At 45.7% G+C, this 8,001-nt stretch overlaps 1 long non-coding RNA gene across 3 annotated transcripts; it reads right to left on the bottom strand.

Moving 5' to 3' along the window:
• Positions 1-6,256: 6,256 nt before the first annotated feature.
• Positions 6,257-7,986, bottom strand: LOC311024764. 3 transcript variants are annotated; one of them, XR_014598330.1, is made up of 4 exons: positions 7,942-7,986; positions 7,678-7,839; positions 7,452-7,532; positions 6,257-6,768 (listed from the first exon to the last, which is right to left on the bottom strand). It is a non-coding gene; the product is annotated as an uncharacterized lncRNA (long non-coding RNA). The 3 variants fall into 3 exon arrangements; XR_014598331.1 differs by having other exon boundaries at positions 7,945-7,971; XR_014598332.1 differs by having other exon boundaries at positions 7,678-7,971.
• Positions 7,987-8,001: the final 15 nt, after the last annotated feature.

Raw genomic sequence — 8,001 nt, forward strand, 5'->3', positions numbered from 1 at the left:
ATCAGAACTCTTTCAGAACCCTATCAGACCTCTATCAGAACCCTAATAGAAAGCTATCAGAACCCTATCAGACCTCTATCAGAATCCCATCAGAACCCTATCAAACCTCTATCCGAATCTTATCAGAACATTATCTTAGCACTCTATCAGAACCCTATCAGAACCCTATCAGACATCTATCAGAACCATATCAGAACTCTTTCAGAATCCTATCAGACCTTTATCAGAACTCTATCAGAACCCTATCAGAAAGCTAACAGAACCCTATCAGAACTAATTCTAACTAGGTCTAATCCAGCAGCCAGGTTCTGATCCAACCAGTTCTTTTCAGCCCCCCGGTTCCCCTCCAGAAACCTGATCCTGGAAGTCCAGTTTCTCTCCCAGAGCCTGGTTCCTAACTGATTTGTATTTTACCAGGATGCCGAGCGGTGATACCTGACACCTGCAGGACCGCTCTGGTCCCTTTTTTTTTTAAAGAAGCTGCATAACTGAAGACCCTCCTCCTGCTCCTCCTCCTCCTTCTTCTGCAGCTCCGGTTCAGATTGAACTCCGACCGATATCAATCACGGCTTTCAGGAATGTTTGTGGAAACGTGCAGCGGTGGAAAGTGGGTCAGGGATTCCAGCCAGAAACACGACCACCGCAAAGCAGCCGGATTTCACCAGCAGAACTCCAACACATAAAGCTGCATCCTCTCTGCCATCCACTAGGGGGCGACTCCTCTCTGGTTGTATAGAAGTCTATGAGAAAATGGTCCTACTTCTCTCTGCTGGCCACCAGGGGGCGACTCCTCTCTGGTTGTATAGAAGTCTATGAGAAAATGGTCCTACTTCTCTCTGCTGGCCACCAGGGGGCGACTCCTCTCTGGTTGTATAGAAGTCTATGAGAAAATGGTCCTACTTCTCTCTGCTGGCCACCAGGGGGCGACTCCTCTCTGGTTGTATAGAAGTCTATGAGAAAATGGTCCTACTTCTCTCTGCTGGCCACCAGGGGGCGACTCCTCTCTGGTTGTATAGAAGTCTATGAGAAAATGGTCCTACTTCTCTCTGCTGGCCACCAGGGGCGACTCCTCTCTGGTTGTATAGAAGTCTATGAGAAAATGGTCCTACTTCTCTCTTGATGTATTATCTCAGTAAACATTGTAAACATGAGTTTATGGTCTCAATCTCTAGTTTCAAGTCTTCTTCAATCCAGCATGATATTCATTTAGTACATTATGGTCCATTTGAAGTCCACCAGACCAGGAAGCAGGGGATGCTTTAGGGGGCGGGGCTTACCTGCTGATTGACAGGTCGCTACCATGCTACCAATGCTAGTTAGCTATTAAGATGACTTTAACACTTCGCTGTAAAGTTGAACCGTGAATCATGAAGCTATAACTTTGTTAGCAGCTACACACCAGAATCCACATGGATCCAGATCCAGTAAGGTTGACTCGTCTACAAACCAATGGGTGGCGTTACCATGACGACAACCCCACACCAAGGCAGGAAGTGAGGTGGAGAAACATGAATAACATAAAACCAGATAAAGAGTCAAAACTAAGACCTGAAGAAAAAAAGACTCGGGACCCGGACTCTGGTGGTCTTTGTTCTGAGCCGTTTTGGACAGGCTGGAGGACTCTGGTCTGGCTTCCCCGAGACTGGAGGTGTTTACGGGTTCCCACTGAGCCGGAGGTCCATGAGAACGTGTCGATCCACTTCGAGCCACTCATCTCTAAACAGAAACGGCTTCGGGGTTTAGTCTGAGTCTGCTAATCTAAACTAACCGGTGGGGGGGGGGATACCTGGGCTGAGTTACTCCTGCTCTGCTTTTTCCGCTCAACGCTATAACCTCCCCCTCCTCCTCCCTTCTCCTCCCTCCTCCCCCTCCTCCTCCCTCTCTCTGTGTTTATTTGACTTCCTTCAGGATTTTCCACACAGAGAACGTGTTGCTGCTCTTCAGGAATCAGAATCAGTGAGCTGCAGGTTCACTGGACCATCGTCTTCATCATCTTCATCATCCTCATCATCTTCATCATCATCAATACCTGCTGGTTGTTTTACCTCTTCAGACACTGAAAGAAGCTGAAGTATGAAGTTATGGAGCTTCATGTTCTGTTGATCTAATCCAGATCACCAAACCTCACTTACCCCCTTACCAAACCTCACTAACATAACCTCACTAACCTCACCAAATCTCACTCACCTCCTCACCAAACCTCACTCACCTCCTCACCAAACCTCACTTACCTCACTAACCTCCTCACCAAACCTCACTAACCAAACCTTTACCTCTTCAGACACTGAAAGAAGCTGAAGTATGAAGTTATGGAGCAAGTTTCATGTTCTGTTGATCTAATCCAGATCACCAAACCTCACTTACCCCCTTACCAAACCTCACTAACATAACCTCACTAACCTCACCAAATCTCACTCACCTCCTCACCAAACCTCACTCACCTCCTCACCAAACCTCACTTACCTCACTAACCCCCTCTCCAAACCTCACTCACCTCCTCGCCAAACCTCGCCAACCTCCTCACCAAACCTCACCAAACCTCTTTCACCTCCTCGCCAAACCTCACCAAACCTCACTCACCTCGTCTCCAAACCTCACTCACTCCTCTGAAAGTAGACTGTGAACCGGGTCTTGGGCTGAATGTTAGTTTGACTGTTAACATGTTGGATTCAGCAGCTCAGTTTGTTTCTGTGTAGAAACCAAACATCCTCCTCTGCTCGCCCTCAGGCAGCTGGAAGTCATTACACCCCCTCCCCCCCCGCCCCTCCCCCACGCCCCCCTCCCTTGCACACAGCTTGACTGTGTTTCTACCACATTATGAATCCATTCAGGACTCACAGCCAGCAGACTCTGAGCCAACTGTGTCGACTTGAATCACCATGTTTACTGGTTAGTAGGGATCACTTCAACACACCCAACAGGACCCTGTCATAGAACCCTGTCATAGAACCCTGAGAGAACGCTGAGAGAACCCTGAGAGAACACTAAGAGAACACTGAGAGAACCCTGAGAGAACGCTGAGAGAACCCTGTGAGAACGCTGAGAGAATCCTGAGAGAACCCTGAGAGAACCCTGTGAGAACGCTGAGAGAACCCTGAGAGAACCCTGAGAGAACGCTGAGAGAACCCTGAGTGAACCCTGAGAGAACACTGATATCCCTTTTCCACCAACGCGACCCTAGTTCAGGAACCGGGCCGGTGCCGTGCTGGTTCGCAGTTGGTTCAACTTGCGAACCGTCTGAGAACCTGTTTGCGTTTCCACCGGCTAGAGAGCCCAGAGAACCACGTCATTACGTCACTGTATACGTCTGAGGTTTCCCCGCAGCGCTCATTTCAAGCATAGCAGACATGTCTCTTCAGAAAAAGTGTTTATTTTGGTAAATAATACAATAACAATACAATACACAAAATACTAAAATCACAACATTTTTTAAAGTGTAGAACAGTGTGTGATCAATAGATCGGAGTGTTTGATGTTTATTCATCTGCAGGTTGGACCTCCGTTCAATATCGCCGATGTCCGACAGCTCTACAAACACAAACCAGAGAACAGCGGTTTAATCACAAACGTGTCCACGACGCTGTGAACACAGATGTTATGTTACGTTGGTAGTTGGTAACGTTTAGTGAGCCAACGGCAGTCAGAAAGTGGCATGCTAACGTTGTTGTTAGCAATATCACGCTAGCTGGCTAGCTAGCCGGTCAGCTTACATTACCCGAGGAAGCATAGCCACTAGTTGCTGCTGTTACGAACGTAATCACTAGCTTGGTAAACTAAACAGAAATGTGCCGCTCGGGAACCAGTTTTCCAGGCCGAGAGCCGGCTCTTTGTCTGTGGAAACAGGAAGAACTGGTTCGCGATTGGGCACCGGCTCCGAACAGGCCCTCAAAATGCCTCGGTGGAAAAGGGGTAAGAGAGAACGCTGAGAGAACCCTGAGAGAACGCCGAGAGAACGCCGAGAGAACCCTGTGAGAACGCTGAGAGAACCCTGAGAGAACCCTGAGAGGATGCTGAGAGAACCCTGAGAGAACGCCGTGAGAACCCTGAGAGGATTCTGAGAGAACCCTGAGAGAACGCTTAAAGAATCCTGAGAGAACCCTGAGAGAACCCTGTGGGAACGCTGAGAGAACGCTGAGAGAACCCTGAGAGAACCCTGAGAGAACGCCGTGAGAACCCTGAGAGGATCCTGAGAGAACGGCGTGAGAACGCTGAGAGAACCCTGAGAGGATGCTGAGAGAACCCTGAGAGAACGCTTAGAGAACCCTGAGAGGATGCTGAGAGAACCCTGAGAGAACCCTGAGAGAACGCCGTGAGAATGCTGAGAGAACCCTGAGAGAATGCTGAGAGAACGCTGAGAGAACCCTGTGAGAACGCTGAGAGAACGCCATGAGATCCCTGAGAGGATGCTGAGAGAACCCTGAGAGAACGCTTAGAGAACCCTGAGAGGATGCTGAGAGAACCCTGAGAGAACGCCGTGAGAACGCTGAGAGAACCCTGAGAGGATGCTGAAATAACCCTGAGAGAACGCTGAGAGAACCCTGAGCGGATGCTGAGAGAACCCAGAGAGAACGCCGTGAGAACGCTGAGAGAACCCTGAGAGGATGCTGAAATAACCCTGAGAGAACGCTGAGAGAACCCTGTGAGAATGCTGAGAGAACGCTGAGAGAACCCTGTGAGAACGCTGAGAGAACCCTGTGAGAACCCTGAGAGAACCCTGTGAGAACCCCGTTGAAGGTGCAGCTCAGAAACGAATGAGTTCCAGGTTTGACCCTGAACGCGTGTCGGGAGTTTCTCCTGCTTTAACGAGCGGAACCTCCAGCCGAGAACAAACCCTTCACAGTGCAGTGAAACTACCGGCAGCTGCAGGGATCTGTTCTACTGCTCCAAGACCAGTTCTACTGCTCCAAGACCAGTTCCACGTGAACCCAGTCTGTCTCAACAGAGACAGACTGGAAGAGAACAGAAGATAAAGAAGAGAGTTTTTAGGGAGGGAATGAGAGAGTTCACTGACGAAACAATAATCTGAAACCAGAAGCTTCCGTAGACGAAGAAGAAGAAGGTCAAAACTGCTGCAGACGATTCAAACGAAGGTGAAAGTAAACAGGAAGCTCTCTGATTACAGTGAACGCAGCTCTGCTGTAAACACACACAGCAGGTCAGTGAACGCCTCAGCAGGTCAGTGAACGCCTCAGCAGAATATGAAGTATGACATTTGTGTTAATTAGATTATTTAACGGTTAATCAAATATTATAATGAGGTTGTTTTATAAGCAACAATAACAACATGTAGCATAAAACACAAGAAATACAAAGCAGAACAATGTGGAATATTAATGTAAACATTTAAAATAAGTCAAATAATAATAATATCAATTATTTTGCGTTCATATATTTGTCCGAATTCTGTAAATCCCAAAACGGCCAATAACCAATTTAATTTAAATAAATAAAGTAAATAATAATAAGAGACAAATCCAAGAAGTGAGGTCACACAGAAAAGGATCACACACACACACACACACACACACACACACACACACACACACACACACACACACACTTTCCACTGAGTGTGAATGTTTCTGTGGTTTGTGGAAAATAAAAAAAACTTTCCTCTGAGCCTCAAACTGTTTGAGATTTTACAGTGTTTCACCACAGCTGGCCAGGAAGGAACTCCAGGACCTCCAGGACAGACTTCCAGGACCTCCAGGACGGAGCTCCAGGACTTCTGGAGCTCCTGCAACGGTTTCCAGGTGTCTTTGAGAAGGTCCTTGAAAGATCCATCAACATTTTACACAAGGTTGCTAGCTAATGTTAGCTTTCTAATTTTACCATGTTTTCATGCTATCAACACACAGGTTGCTAGCTAAGGTTAGCTTGCTAATTTTACCATGTTTTCATGCTACCAAACACAGGTTGCTAGCTAACGTTAGTTTGCTAATTTTACCATGTTTTCATGCTACTAACACATTTCGCTAGCTAACGTTAGTTTGCTATTCCCACTGTGTCCACTAGGTTACTAGTGATGACATTAAGTGTCACTGACATGGAGGCGAGGAAACAGGAAGTGATAGAAAATGCTGACTCCGGGTTTTTTTAGCACTTCGCAGGTCAAAGTTCGCCAAAGTTGAAAATCGGCCCGTCACTCACGCAGGATGGAAGAGAGTTACCTATTTACGTTAACCCTGGAGAAGTGTTGTGAACGGCGACGTCTCACTCCGATTACTCTCCGAAAAACACTCCAGCAGACGGCATCAAATCTTTATGTTACCGTTTATTGAGATTACATTTTTTAACGTAAACATGAAAACAAAATTCAGACTTTTGGTTACAGATACGATTGTAAAAAATTAAAGCAGTTTTTATGTTTTTTTTCAGCATCTGATGAATCAAACCAGTTTATGGATCAACGGTGCTGATGCTTTCATTCATCATCATCATCATCTTCATCATCACTAATTGTTGTAAACATTCATTTAGTGCAACAGCGCCACCTGCGAAAAAAAGAACCCCCCCAAAACAAAACCCAAAACATCCCCCCCCCAAAGAAAAGTCCAGAGACCATCTGTTTTTATCCAAAGGCCTCACAGCATTGTGACTGTGCGTACATTCAAAGGTGGGAATCAAACCCACAACCCCTACCGGGGGTGGGGGGGTAGAGTGACATCACTGCTTGGTGTTCGGTTTGAGGAAGCGCTGAGACTTCTGCCTCGCCATGCGGTGCTGCTGCTGCGCCACCTGAGCATCCGATATGGCCGCGTGGAGCTTCTGTGGGTAACCATGGTAACCAGGTGGTGGGTTAGTGTATATATATAATATATATTATTTTAAATATTTACTAAAATATTAATATTATTAATAATAACATCAATATTATTAAAAATACTTACATATCTAATATTGTAATGTATTTATTTTAAATAAAATATGATTTTATTATATATATATATATATATATATATATATATATATATATATAAATATAATTATTATTATGATTATTACTATTGAGTGAGTGAGTGTACATCCATCTGCCCGTCAGCCTCTTTGTGCTCGTTAATGACTTTTCATCTGACGGCCGAGGAAGACAGTTGCCTGCATGTGTTAGCGTAAATTAAAGCCTAATTAAGGTAAACACGAACGTACCTATGTACTATCTATAGAACTATCGCTAACGATTGGCTGAGGGCAGCGCTGGTTGTGATTTTGGGGGTGGAGACCAAACCGGAGTTAACGGTGGAAACATTTAGTTCCCTCCGGTTTGAACGAAGGTCTACGGTTTTATATTTGTCTCATAATAACATAATGGCTGTAAGATTATATTTCCTTTCTTGAGATATTATGATTTGTATTAAAGCTCTTATTATTAACGTAGTGACCTCGAACGCATCTTCCAGCTGAACACCACTAACGTCTCAGATATTGTGATTATTAATAATAATATTGATTACCTGAGCGGTGTTTGCGTCTCTGAGCTCAACGTTCCTCACCGACTCCGGACCGTCTCTCTTCAACTTCAACTTCTGCTGCTCCTGAGACAGACAGACAGACAGACAGACAGGCAGACAAGCAGTGAGACAGGCAGAGAGAAAGAGACAGTGAGTGAGGCAGACAGACAGACAGTGAGTGAGTGAGACAGACAGACAGACAGACAGAGTGACAGACAGACAGACAGACCTTGCAGTAGATCTTGAGCTCGGTTCCCGTCACAGCCGGAGGACGATAGAAGTTCTCAAACAAACATTCCCACTCTCTGTTGAAATGACCGACGAAGTCGATCTCCTTCACGCACAGAACCCTCCTACACCACAACAACAACAACATCAACAACAACAACACCTTCAACAACAACATCACCATCAACAACAACAACAACAGTAACAACATAACATCATCAGTAATAACATCAACAACAACAACAACAACACCATCAACAACAACAACAACAACATAACATCATCAGTAATAACATCAACAACAACACCATCAACAACCACAGCA

This window comes from Eutrigla gurnardus (genome assembly GCF_963514095.1).
Source record: "Eutrigla gurnardus genome assembly, chromosome: 1".
NCBI lineage: Eukaryota > Metazoa > Chordata > Actinopteri > Perciformes > Triglidae > Eutrigla > Eutrigla gurnardus.